Below are 14,179 nucleotides of genomic sequence, written 5' to 3'. Positions count from 1 at the left end.
CTTTTATGCAGCACCTCTGCCTGTGTATTGTATCTTTTATGCAGCACCTCTGCCTGTGTATTGTATCTGTTATGCAGCTCCTCTGCCTATGTATTGTATCTTTTATGCAGCACCTCTGCCTGTGTATTGTATCTGTTATGCAGCACCTCTGCCTGTGTATTGTATCTTTTATGCAGCACCTCTGCCTATGTATTGTATCTTTTATGCAGCACCTCTGCCTGTGTATTGTATCTTTTATGCAGCACCTCTGCCTGTGTATTGTATCTTATATGCAGCTCCTCTGCCTGTGTATTGTATTTTTTATGCAGCACCTCTTCCTGTGTATTGTATCTTATGCAGCTCCTCTGCCTGTGTATTGTATCTTTTATGCAGCACCTCTGCCTGTGTATTGTATCTTTTATGCAGCACCTCTGCCTGTGTATTGTATCTGTTATGCAGCACCTCTGCCTGTGTATTGTATCTTTTATGCAGCACCTCTGCCTGTGCATTGTATCTTTTATGCAGCACCTCTGCCTGTGTATTGTATCTGTTATGCAGCTCCTCTTCCTGTGTATTGTATCTTTTATGCAGCTCCTCTGCCTGTGTATTGTATCTGTTATGCAGCTCCTCTGCCTGTGTATTGTATCTTTTATGTAGCACCTCTTCCTGTGTATTGTATCTTATGCAGCTCCTCTGCCTATGTATTGTATCTTTTATGCAGCTCCTCTGCCTGTGTATTGTATTTTTTATGCAGCACCTCTGCCTGTGTATTGTATCTTTTATGCAGCACCTCTTCCTGTGTATTGTATCTGTTATGCAGCTCCTCTGCCTGTGTATTGTATCTGTTATGCAGCTCCTCTGCCTGTGTATTGTATCTTTTATGTAGCACCTCTGCCTGTGTATTGTATCTGTTATGCAGCTCCTCTTCCTGTGTATTGTATCTTATGCAGCTCCTCTGCCTATGTATTGTATCTTTTATGCAGCACCTCTGCCTGTGTATTGTATCTTTTATGCAGCACCTCTGCCTGTGTATTGTATCTTTTATGCAGCACCTCTTCCTGTGTATTGTATCTTATGCAGCTCCTCTGCCTATGTATTGTATCTTTTATGCAGCACCTCTGCCTGTGTATTGTATCTTTTATGCAGCTCCTCTGCTTGTGTATTGTATTTTTTATGCAGCTCCTCTGCCTGTGTATTGTATCTGTTATGCAGCTCCTCTGCCTGTGTATTGTATCTTTTATGTAGCACCTCTTCCTGTGTATTGTATCTTATGCAGCTCCTCTGCCTGTGTATTGTATCTTTTATGCAGCTCCTCTGCTTGTGTATTGTATTTTTTATGCAGCACCTCTGCCTGTGCATTGTATCTTTTATGCAGCACCTCTTCCTGTGTATTGTATCTTATGCAGCTCCTCTGCCTGTGTATTGCATCTTTTATGCAGCACCTCTGCCTGTGTATTGTATCTTTTATGCAGCACCTCTGCCTGTGTATTGTATCTTTTATGCAGCACCTCTGCCTGTGTATTGTATCTTTTATGCAGCTCCTCTGCCTGTGTATTGTATCTGTTATGCAGCTCCTCTGCCTATGTATTGTATCTTTTATGCAGCACCTCTGCCTGTGTATTGTATCTTTTATGCAGCACCTCTGCCTGTGTATTGTATCTTTTATGCAGCACCTCTGCCTGTGTATTGTATCTTTTATGCAGCACCTCTGCCTGTGTATTGTATCTGTTATGCAGCACCTCTGCCTGTGTCTTGTATCTGTTATGCAGCACCTCTGCCTGTGTATTGTATCTTTTATGCAGCTCCTCTGCCTATGTATTGTATCTTTTATGCAGCACCTCTGCCTGTGTATTGTATCTGTTATGCAGCACCTCTGCCTGTGTATTGTATCTTTTATGCAGCACCTCTGCCTATGTATTGTATCTTTTATGCAGCACCTCTGCCTGTGTATTGTATCTTTTATGCAGCACCTCTGCCTGTGTATTGTATCTTATATGCAGCTCCTCTGCCTGTGTATTGTATTTTTTATGCAGCACCTCTGCCTGTGTATTGTATCTTTTATGCAGCACCTCTTCCTGTGTATTGTATCTTATGCAGCTCCTCTGCCTGTGTATTGTATCTTTTATGCAGCACCTCTGCCTGTGTATTGTATCTTTTATGCAGCACCTCTGCCTGTGTATTGTATCTGTTATGCAGCACCTCTGCCTGTGTATTGTATCTTTTATGCAGCACCTCTGCCTGTGCATTGTATCTTTTATGCAGCACCTCTGCCTGTGTATTGTATCTGTTATGCAGCTCCTCTGCCTGTGTATTGTATCTTTTATGTAGCACCTCTTCCTGTGTATTGTATCTTATGCAGCTCCTCTGCCTATGTATTGTATCTTTTATGCAGCTCCTCTGCCTGTGTATTGTATTTTTTATGCAGCACTTCTGCCTGTGTATTGTATCTTTTATGCAGCACCTCTTCCTGTGTATTGTATCTGTTATGCAGCTCCTCTGCCTGTGTATTGTATCTGTTATGCAGCTCCTCTGCCTGTGTATTGTATCTTTTATGTAGCACCTCTTCCTGTGTATTGTATCTTATGCAGCTCCTCTGCCTATGTATTGTATCTTTTATGCAGCTCCTCTGCTTGTGTATTGTATTTTTTATGCAGCACCTCTGCCTGTGCATTGTATCTTTTATGCAGCACCTCTTCCTGTGTATTGTATCTTATGCAGCTCCTCTGCCTGTGTATTGTATCTTTTATGCAGCACCTCTGCCTGTGTATTGTATCTTTTATGCAGCACCTCTTCCTGTGTATTGTATCTTATGCAGCTCCTCTGCCTGTGTCTTGTATCTGTTATGCAGCTCCTCTGCCTGTGTATTGTATCTTTTATGCAGCACCTCTGCCTGTGTATTGTATCTTTTATGCAGCACCTCTGCCTGTGTATTGCATCTTTTATGCAGCACCTCTGCCTGTGTATTGTATCTTTTATGCAGCACCTCTGCCTGTGTATTGTATCTTTTATGCAGCACCTCTGCCTGTGTATTGTATCTGTTATGCAGCTCCTCTGCCTATGTATTGTATCTTTTATGCAGCACCTCTGCCTGTGTATTGTATCTTTTATGCAGCACCTCTGCCTGTGTATTGTATCTTTTATGCAGCACCTCTGCCTGTGTATTGTATCTTTTATGCAGCACCTCTGCCTGTGTATTGTATCTTTTATGCAGCACCTCTGCCTGTGTATTGTATCTTTTATGCAGCACCTCTGCCTGTGTATTGTATCTGTTATGCAGCTCCTCTGCCTATGTATTGTATCTTTTATGCAGCACCTCTGCCTGTGTATTGTATCTGTTATGCAGCACCTCTGCCTGTGTATTGTATCTTTTATGCAGCACCTCTGCCTATGTATTGTATCTTTTATGCAGCACCTCTGCCTGTGTATTGTATCTTTTATGCAGCACCTCTGCCTGTGTATTGTATCTTATATGCAGCTCCTCTGCCTGTGTATTGTATTTTTTATGCAGCACCTCTGCCTGTGTATTGTATCTTTTATGCAGCACCTCTTCCTGTGTATTGTATCTTATGCAGCTCCTCTGCCTGTGTATTGTATCTTTTATGCAGCACCTCTGCCTGTGTATTGTATCTTTTATGCAGCACCTCTGCCTGTGTATTGTATCTGTTATGCAGCACCTCTGCCTGTGTATTGTATCTTTTATGCAGCACCTCTGCCTGTGCATTGTATCTTTTATGCAGCACCTCTGCCTGTGTATTGTATCTGTTATGCAGCTCCTCTGCCTGTGTATTGTATCTTTTATGTAGCACCTCTTCCTGTGTATTGTATCTTATGCAGCTCCTCTGCCTATGTATTGTATCTTTTATGCAGCTCCTCTGCCTGTGTATTGTATTTTTTATGCAGCACCTCTGCCTGTGTATTGTATTTTTTATGCAGCACCTCTGCCTGTGTATTGTATCTGTTATGCAGCACCTCTGCCTGTGTATTGTATCTTTTATGCAGCACCTCTGCCTGTGCATTGTATCTTTTATGCAGCACCTCTTCCTGTGTATTGTATCTGTTATGCAGCTCCTCTGCCTGTGTATTGTATCTGTTATGCAGCTCCTCTGCCTGTGTATTGTATCTTTTATGTAGCACCTCTTCCTGTGTATTGTATCTTATGCAGCTCCTCTGCCTATGTATTGTATCTTTTATGCAGCACCTCTGCCTGTGTATTGTATCTTTTATGCAGCTCCTCTGCTTGTGTATTGTATTTTTTATGCAGCTCCTCTGCCTGTGTATTGTATCTGTTATGCAGCTCCTCTGCCTGTGTATTGTATCTTTTATGTAGCACCTCTTCCTGTGTATTGTATCTTATGCAGCTCCTCTGCCTATGTATTGTATCTTTTATGCAGCTCCTCTGCTTGTGTATTGTATTTTTTATGCAGCACCTCTGCCTGTGTATTGTATCTTTTATGCAGCACCTCTGCCTGTGTATTGTATCTTTTATGCAGCACCTCTGCCTGTGCATTGTATCTTTTATGCAGCACCTCTTCCTGTGTATTGTATCTTATGCAGCTCCTCTGCCTGTGTATTGCATCTTTTATGCAGCACCTCTGCCTGTGTATTGTATCTTTTATGCAGCACCTCTGCCTGTGTATTGTATCTTTTATGCAGCACCTCTGCCTGTGTATTGTATCTGTTATGCAGCTCCTCTGCCTATGTATTGTATCTTTTATGCAGCACCTCTGCCTGTGTATTGTATCTTTTATGCAGCACCTCTGCCTGTGTATTGTATCTTTTATGCAGCACCTCTGCCTGTGTATTGTATCTTTTATGCAGCACCTCTGCCTGTGTATTGTATCTTTTATGCAGCACCTCTGCCTGTGTATTGTATCTTTTATGCAGCACCTCTGCCTGTGTATTGTATCTGTTATGCAGCTCCTCTGCCTATGTATTGTATCTTTTATGCAGCACCTCTGCCTGTGTATTGTATCTGTTATGCAGCACCTCTGCCTGTGTATTGTATCTTTTATGCAGCACCTCTGCCTATGTATTGTATCTTTTATGCAGCACCTCTGCCTGTGTATTGTATCTTTTATGCAGCACCTCTGCCTGTGTATTGTATCTTATATGCAGCTCCTCTGCCTGTGTATTGTATTTTTTATGCAGCACCTCTGCCTGTGTATTGTATCTTTTATGCAGCACCTCTTCCTGTGTATTGTATCTTATGCAGCTCCTCTGCCTGTGTATTGTATCTTTTATGCAGCACCTCTGCCTGTGTATTTTATCTTTTATGCAGCACCTCTGCCTGTGTATTGTATCTGTTATGCAGCACCTCTGCCTGTGTATTGTATCTTTTATGCAGCACCTCTGCCTGTGCATTGTATCTTTTATGCAGCACCTCTGCCTGTGTATTGTATCTGTTATGCAGCTCCTCTGCCTGTGTATTGTATCTTTTATGTAGCACCTCTTCCTGTGTATTGTATCTTATGCAGCTCCTCTGCCTATGTATTGTATCTTTTATGCAGCTCCTCTGCCTGTGTATTGTATTTTTTATGCAGCACCTCTGCCTGTGTATTGTATCTTTTATGCAGCACCTCTTCCTGTGTATTGTATCTGTTATGCAGCTCCTCTGCCTGTGTATTGTATCTGTTATGCAGCTCCTCTGCCTGTGTATTGTATCTTTTATGTAGCACCTCTTCCTGTGTATTGTATCTTATGCAGCTCCTCTGCCTATGTATTGTATCTTTTATGCAGCACCTCTGCCTGTGTATTGTATCTTTTATGCAGCTCCTCTGCTTGTGTATTGTATTTTTTATGCAGCTCCTCTGCCTGTGTATTGTATCTGTTATGCAGCTCCTCTGCCTGTGTATTGTATCTTTTATGTAGCACCTCTTCCTGTGTATTGTATCTTATGCAGCTCCTCTGCCTATGTATTGTATCTTTTATGCAGCTCCTCTGCCTGTGTATTGTATCTTTTATGCAGCACCTCTGCCTGTGTATTGTATTTTTTATGCAGCACCTCTGCCTGTGCATTGTATCTTTTATGCAGCACCTCTTCCTGTGTATTGTATCTTATGCAGCTCCTCTGCCTGTGTATTGTATCTTTTATGCAGCACCTCTGCCTGTGTATTGTATCTTTTATGCAGCACCTCTTCCTGTGTATTGTATCTTATGCAGCTCCTCTGCCTGTGTCTTGTATCTGTTATGCAGCTCCTCTGCCTATGTATTGTATCTTTTATGCAGCACCTCTGCCTATGTATTGTATCTTTTATGCAGCACCTCTGCCTGTGTATTGTATCTTTTATGCAGCACCTCTGCCTATGTATTGTATCTTTTATGCAGCACCTCTGCCTATGTATTGTATCTTTTATGCAGCACCTCTGCCTGTGTATTGTATCTTTTATGCAGCACCTCTGCCTGTGTATTGCATCTTTTATGCAGCACCTCTGCCTGTGTATTGTATCTTTCATGCAGCACCTCTGCCTGTGTATTGTATCTTTCATGCAGCTCCTCTGCCTATGTATTGTATCTTTTATGCAGCACCTCTGCCTGTGTATTGTATCTTTTATGCAGCACCTCTGCCTGTGTATTGTATCTTTTATGCAGCACCTCTGCCTGTGTATTGTATCTGTTATGCAGCTCCTCTGCCTGTGTATTGTATCTTTTATGCAGCACCTCTGCCTGTGTATTGTATCTTTTATGCAGCACCTCTGCCTGTGTATTGTATCTGTTATGCAGCTCCTCTGCCTATGTATTGTATCTTTTATGCAGCACCCCTGCCTGTGTATTGTATCTGTTATGCAGCTCCTCTGCCTGTGTATTGTATCTGTTATGCAGCTCCTCTGCCTGTGTATTGTACCTTTTATGCAGCACCTCTGCCTGTGTATTGTATCTTTTATGCAGCACCTCTGCCTATGTATTGGATCTTTTATGCAGCACCTCTGCCTGTGTATTGTATCTGTTATGCAGCTCCTCTGCCTGTGTATTGTATCTGTTATGCAGCTCCTCTGCCTGTGTATTGTATCTTTTATGCAGCACCTCTGCCTATGTATTGTATCTTTTATGCAGCACCTCTGCCTGTGTATTGTATCTTTTATGCAGCACCTCTGCCTGTGTATTGTATCTGTTATGCAGCTCCTCTGCCTATGTATTGTATCTTTTATGCAGCACCTCTGCCTGTGTATTGTATCTTTTATGCAGCACCTCTGCCTGTGTATTGTATCTTTTATGCAGCACCTCTGCCTGTGTATTGTATCTGTTATGCAGCTCCTCTGCCTGTGTATTGTATCTTTTATGCCGCACCTCTGCCTGTGTATTGTATCTTTTATGCAGCACCTCTGCCTGTGTATTGTATCTTTTATACAGCACCTCTGCCTGTGTATTGTATCTGTTATGCAGCTCCTCTGCCTGTGTATTGTATCTTTTATGCAGCACCTCTGCCTATGTATTGTATCTTTTATGCAGCACCCCTGCCTGTGTATTGTATCTGTTATGCAGCTCCTCTGCCTGTGTATTGTATCTGTTATGCAGCTCCTCTGCCTGTGTATTGTATCTTTTATGCAGCACCTCTGCCTGTGTATTGTATCTTTTATGCAGCACCTCTGCCTATGTATTGTATCTTTTGTGCAGCACCTCTGCCTGTGTATTGTATCTGTTATGCAGCTCCTCTGCCTGTGTATTGTATCTGTTATGCAGCACCTCTGCCTGTGTATTGTATCTTTTATACAGCACCTCTGCCTGTGTATTGTATCTGTTATGCAGCTCCTCTGCCTATGTATTGTATCTTTTATGCAGCACCTCTGCCTATGTATTGTATCTTTTATGCAGCACCTCTGCCTATGTATTGTATCTTTTATGCAGCACCCCTGCCTGTGTATTGTATCTGTTATGCAGCTCCTCTGCCTGTGTATTGTATCTGTTATGCAGCTCCTCTGCCTGTGTATTGTATCTTTTATGCAGCACCTCTGCCTGTGTATTGTATCTTATGCAGCTCCTCTGCCTATGTATTGTATCTTTTATGCAGCTCCTCTGCCTGTGTATTGTATCTTTTATGCAGCACCTCTGCCTGTGTATTGTATTTTTTATGCAGCACCTCTGCCTGTGCATTGTATCTTTTATGCAGCACCTCTTCCTGTGTATTGTATCTTATGCAGCTCCTCTGCCTGTGTATTGTATCTTTTATGCAGCACCTCTGCCTGTGTATTGTATCTTTTATGCAGCACCTCTTCCTGTGTATTGTATCTTATGCAGCTCCTCTGCCTGTGTCTTGTATCTGTTATGCAGCTCCTCTGCCTATGTATTGTATCTTTTATGCAGCACCTCTGCCTATGTATTGTATCTTTTATGCAGCACCTCTGCCTGTGTATTGTATCTTTTATGCAGCACCTCTGCCTATGTATTGTATCTTTTATGCAGCACCTCTGCCTATGTATTGTATCTTTTATGCAGCACCTCTGCCTGTGTATTGTATCTTTTATGCAGCACCTCTGCCTGTGTATTGCATCTTTTATGCAGCACCTCTGCCTGTGTATTGTATCTTTCATGCAGCACCTCTGCCTGTGTATTGTATCTTTCATGCAGCTCCTCTGCCTATGTATTGTATCTTTTATGCAGCACCTCTGCCTGTGTATTGTATCTTTTATGCAGCACCTCTGCCTGTGTATTGTATCTTTTATGCAGCACCTCTGCCTGTGTATTGTATCTGTTATGCAGCTCCTCTGCCTGTGTATTGTATCTTTTATGCAGCACCTCTGCCTGTGTATTGTATCTTTTATGCAGCACCTCTGCCTGTGTATTGTATCTGTTATGCAGCTCCTCTGCCTATGTATTGTATCTTTTATGCAGCACCCCTGCCTGTGTATTGTATCTGTTATGCAGCTCCTCTGCCTGTGTATTGTATCTGTTATGCAGCTCCTCTGCCTGTGTATTGTACCTTTTATGCAGCACCTCTGCCTGTGTATTGTATCTTTTATGCAGCACCTCTGCCTATGTATTGGATCTTTTATGCAGCACCTCTGCCTGTGTATTGTATCTGTTATGCAGCTCCTCTGCCTGTGTATTGTATCTGTTATGCAGCTCCTCTGCCTGTGTATTGTATCTTTTATGCAGCACCTCTGCCTATGTATTGTATCTTTTATGCAGCACCTCTGCCTGTGTATTGTATCTTTTATGCAGCACCTCTGCCTGTGTATTGTATCTGTTATGCAGCTCCTCTGCCTATGTATTGTATCTTTTATGCAGCACCTCTGCCTGTGTATTGTATCTTTTATGCAGCACCTCTGCCTGTGTATTGTATCTTTTATGCAGCACCTCTGCCTGTGTATTGTATCTGTTATGCAGCTCCTCTGCCTGTGTATTGTATCTTTTATGCCGCACCTCTGCCTGTGTATTGTATCTTTTATGCAGCACCTCTGCCTGTGTATTGTATCTTTTATACAGCACCTCTGCCTGTGTATTGTATCTGTTATGCAGCTCCTCTGCCTGTGTATTGTATCTTTTATGCAGCACCTCTGCCTATGTATTGTATCTTTTATGCAGCACCCCTGCCTGTGTATTGTATCTGTTATGCAGCTCCTCTGCCTGTGTATTGTATCTGTTATGCAGCTCCTCTGCCTGTGTATTGTATCTTTTATGCAGCACCTCTGCCTGTGTATTGTATCTTTTATGCAGCACCTCTGCCTATGTATTGTATCTTTTGTGCAGCACCTCTGCCTGTGTATTGTATCTGTTATGCAGCTCCTCTGCCTGTGTATTGTATCTGTTATGCAGCACCTCTGCCTGTGTATTGTATCTTTTATACAGCACCTCTGCCTGTGTATTGTATCTGTTATGCAGCTCCTCTGCCTATGTATTGTATCTTTTATGCAGCACCTCTGCCTATGTATTGTATCTTTTATGCAGCACCTCTGCCTATGTATTGTATCTTTTATGCAGCACCCCTGCCTGTGTATTGTATCTGTTATGCAGCTCCTCTGCCTGTGTATTGTATCTGTTATGCAGCTCCTCTGCCTGTGTATTGTATCTTTTATGCAGCACCTCTGCCTGTGTATTGTATCTTTTATGCAGCACCTCTGCCTGTGTATTGTATCTTTTGTGCAGCACCTCTGCCTGTGTATTGTATCTGTTATGCAGCTCCTCTGCCTGTGTATTGTATCTGTTATGCAGCTCCTCTGCCTGTGTATTGTATCTGTTATGCAGCTCCTCTGCCTGTGTATTGTATCTTTTATGCAGCACCTCTGCCTGTGTATTGTATCTTTTATGCAGCACCTCTGCCTGTGTATTGTATCTTTTATGCAGCACCTCTGCCTGTGTATTGTATCTTTTATGCAGCACCTCTGCCTGTGTATTGTATCTTTTATGCAGCACCTCTGCCTGTGTATTGTATCTTTTATGCAGCACCTGCCTTTTAAGAAACTTGAACTTGCGATCTTTTGATTACTTACAGTATATATTGCAGTGCTTCAGTAGATCGTGTAAATGATAGCCTGTGACTGGACTTCATAGACTGTGAGGGGCCAATGAAAGCCAATGCGCGCCATTTCAATTGTGCTGCCAGTGACTGAAAGCAACATCTAAATGGTTAATCAGTTGCTTTAGTAACAGCTGTTACAGGCATATGTTAGCTGTCTCAGGCCCCCTTCACACATCCGTGAAAATCATGCACAATTTTCACGAACGTGTCAAAGGTGCGTATTGCCCTCCGTGTGGCATTTTTATGGCACAACGTGTGTTCTCTGTGTGTTATCCATGATAACACACAAAGAACGGGAACTTTCTGCTCACCTGTCCCTGGCATTGCTGTCCATGGGGCTGATCTTCGGTCCTGCCAACGCCCCGCTGCTGCTGCTTCCGGCCCGCAGTGGAGTGAATATTCAATGATCATAATGAGCGGGGGTCGGAAGCAAGTAACAGCAGCGGCAGAGACGGCAGTGCTGGAGAAGGGGAGTATAGAATTTTATATTTTTTTACAAACATGTGTGTTTTCTCCGGTGCGTGTCACACGGATCACATCCATGTGGTTCGTGTGCGGGCCACGTGACACCCGTGATGCCGGAGAAAAATGGACATGTCTACGTGTGGAGCACACGGGCACACATATGCTCCACACGGTCCATAGCAAAACATGTACGTGTGTGCAGACACATTGATTTTAATGGGTATACGTATGTGCCGTGTCTCCAGCACGTGAGGAAATAGACCAAACACGTACCGGAGACACGAACGTGTGAAGGGGGCCTCAAACAGCTAGCTTCTGCTCTGTATAGAGCAGGCTCATTTGTTGAGCCAGCTACATACACATGTCTGATCAGCAGACATGTGTGGCTAACAGGCTCAGGTGAATCAGAGATCCACCCTCACCTGTTAACCCTTTTGATCGAGCTGTCAAACACTGACAGCACTATATAAATGGCCACAGCGGGGATCAGACCGTTCCCCATTGCCATTGGTGGCCCATGACACAATCATGGGGTGCCAATGTGTTGCCATGGTAGAGCGGAGTCAACTCATGACCCCTGACGCTGCTATAACTCACTTCCTGTGAGAGCCGAGAGAGCACCACCACTCACAGGAGATGAGCATTTCTGATCAGAGCGATGCTGCTCTTATCAGCAGAAATGCACAGGCGATTGGACTGTGCAGGCATAATGTCCCCTAGGGGGACTAGCAAAATAAATAGAAAATATAAAACTTTTTAAAAACATGAAAAAATAAAAAAAAAATAAAAATTCACATCACCCCCATTGAAAATAAAAATTAAAAAAATGTAAAAAAAAATACACATATTTGCTATCGCCACGTTCAGAAATGCCTGATGTATCAAAATATAAAATCACTTAATCTGATCGTTGCACGGTGTAGCGATAAAAAAAAATTACAAACGACAAAAATAAGTTTATGTGGTCACCGCAACATTAATTTAAAATGCAATAACAGGCGATCAAAACAGCGCATCTACACAAAAACGTTATTAAAAACGTCAGCTCAAGAGGCAAAAAATAAGCCATCACTGAGCCCCAGATCCCGAAAAATGAGAACGGTACGGGTCTCGGAAAATAGCGACAAAAGTGCTACCCTGTTTTTGGACAAACGTCTGATTGTTTTTTTCACCACTTAGATAAAAATGAAAGTATACACGTTTGGTATCTACAAACTCGTACTGACCTTAGGAATCATATGGACATGTTAGTTTTACCATATAGTGAACACTGTGAATAACCCCCCCAAAAAAAAACAATCGTGCAATTGCACTTTTTTCACTATTTCTCCACATTTGGAATTTTTGTCCTGTTTTCCAGTACACTATATAGTAAAACTAATGGTTTCATTCAAAAATACAACTCGTTCTGAAAAAATAAGCCCTCAAATGGCAGTATTGATGGAAAAATAAAAAAGTTATGGCTCCTGAAAGAAGGGGAGGAAAAAACAAAAATGAATAACGGAAAATTGCCCGGGGTTAAAGGGGTTAATGGCTACATGTGTGCCTACGTCCACTGCAAAATACATACTGACGGGGATATTCACTGTAATGATGCAGATGGAGTCACAATGTGCTTTGCTGGATATCATTTTCGGCCACGTACACATTGATCAGGCGGACAACAAAATATAGACTTTATGTGACTGCAGACTGCAGAATTGTACAGTGTATGGTGCGCATGCTATCAGGAGCAGTTCGGTAGATGTCCTAAAGATACCTTGTCTTATTGAACATATCTATCTTATTAGGTAAGGCAATATGATATTCTAACTTGAAAAATACGATTTTATTCAATATCTTACTGAATATAAGAACAATTTCCAAAATTTTGACAGGCCTGGGTATCATAAAACATGTGTTCAATACAAAATCTTGGTTTACTTCAAATAGTTGATGCAAAAATGATTAGACCCAACATCAAAAACTACAACATTTAGTATTTCGTATGACCTCAATGATTTTAATCTTCCTGGCTTTTTTTCTAGGTTTTTTCTGTTCTTCAAGATCGACGTGACAACTTGTCTCTTCAGAATTTCCCACAGATGTTCGACTGGGTTCAGATCAAGACACCGTATTTGTCCAATGAATCACTTTCACCCTGTCTTCTTCAGAAATACAACACTGGCCTTAGGGTACTTTCATACCTGCATTGTGCGGCGTCCGTCACAATGCGTTGTGTGACACATGTGACTGTTGTTCTTTTAGTTTTCTTTAGCCGAGAGAGAGAGAGCCCCCATCATCATCGCACACACACCGCCACTACCGCACCCATCATCACCGCAGGTACTACCGCACACATCATCAAAGCACACACAACGGAACTACCGCACCCATCATCACCGCAGGCACTACCACACCCATTATCAAAGCACACACACCGGCACTAACACACCCATCATCAAAGCACACACACCGGCACTAACGCACCCATCATCACCGCACACACACAGGCACTACCGCCCCCATCATCACCATACACACATAGGCACTACTGCACCCATCATCACTGCACACACGCAGGCACTACCACACCCATCATCACCGCACACACACCGGCACTACCTGAGTGATGTCACCGCTGACAGCACGATTCACTTCAGTTGCTGTGTGGAGCTCAGAGAGAGCGGCTGTGTTCTACGGCCGCTCCTGTCAGCTTCCGATGTAGCAGAGCTGAAAGCGTCGTGAAACCTCGTGTGGATTACATCGGACCTGGAGGGGTATTTGGGGATTAATAAAGTGGTGAAAGAGGCTGTTTTTTTGTCTCTTATTTCAAATAAAGGATTTTTCGCTGTTTATGTTTATTTACTTTCACTGCAGATTAATCATGGGGGGTGTCTCAGAAGCCTGCCATGATTAACCTAAAACTTAGTGGCAGCTATGGGCTGCCATTAACTCCTTATTACCCCAATTGCCACCGCACCAGGGCAATTCGGAATGAGCCGGGCAGAGTCCTGGGACTGTCGCATCTAATGGATGCGGCAATTCCAGGCGGCTGCTGGCTGATATTTTTAGGCTGGGGGGGCTCCCTATAATGTGGGGCTCCCCATCCTGAGAATACCAGCCTTCAGCCGTGTGGATTTATCTTGGCTGGTATCAAAATTGGGGGGGACCACACGCTGTTTTTTAAAATTATTTATTTATTGTACTGCACGATATAGACCCGCCCACCGGCGGCTGTGATTGGTTGCAGTGAGACAGCTATCACTCAGCGTGGGGGCGGGTCTGACTGCAACCAATCAT

Source organism: Anomaloglossus baeobatrachus, chromosome 5 (assembly GCF_048569485.1).
Source record: "Anomaloglossus baeobatrachus isolate aAnoBae1 chromosome 5, aAnoBae1.hap1, whole genome shotgun sequence".
Taxonomy (NCBI): domain Eukaryota; kingdom Metazoa; phylum Chordata; class Amphibia; order Anura; family Aromobatidae; genus Anomaloglossus; species Anomaloglossus baeobatrachus.
Note: the sequence above shows the minus strand (reverse complement) of the source record.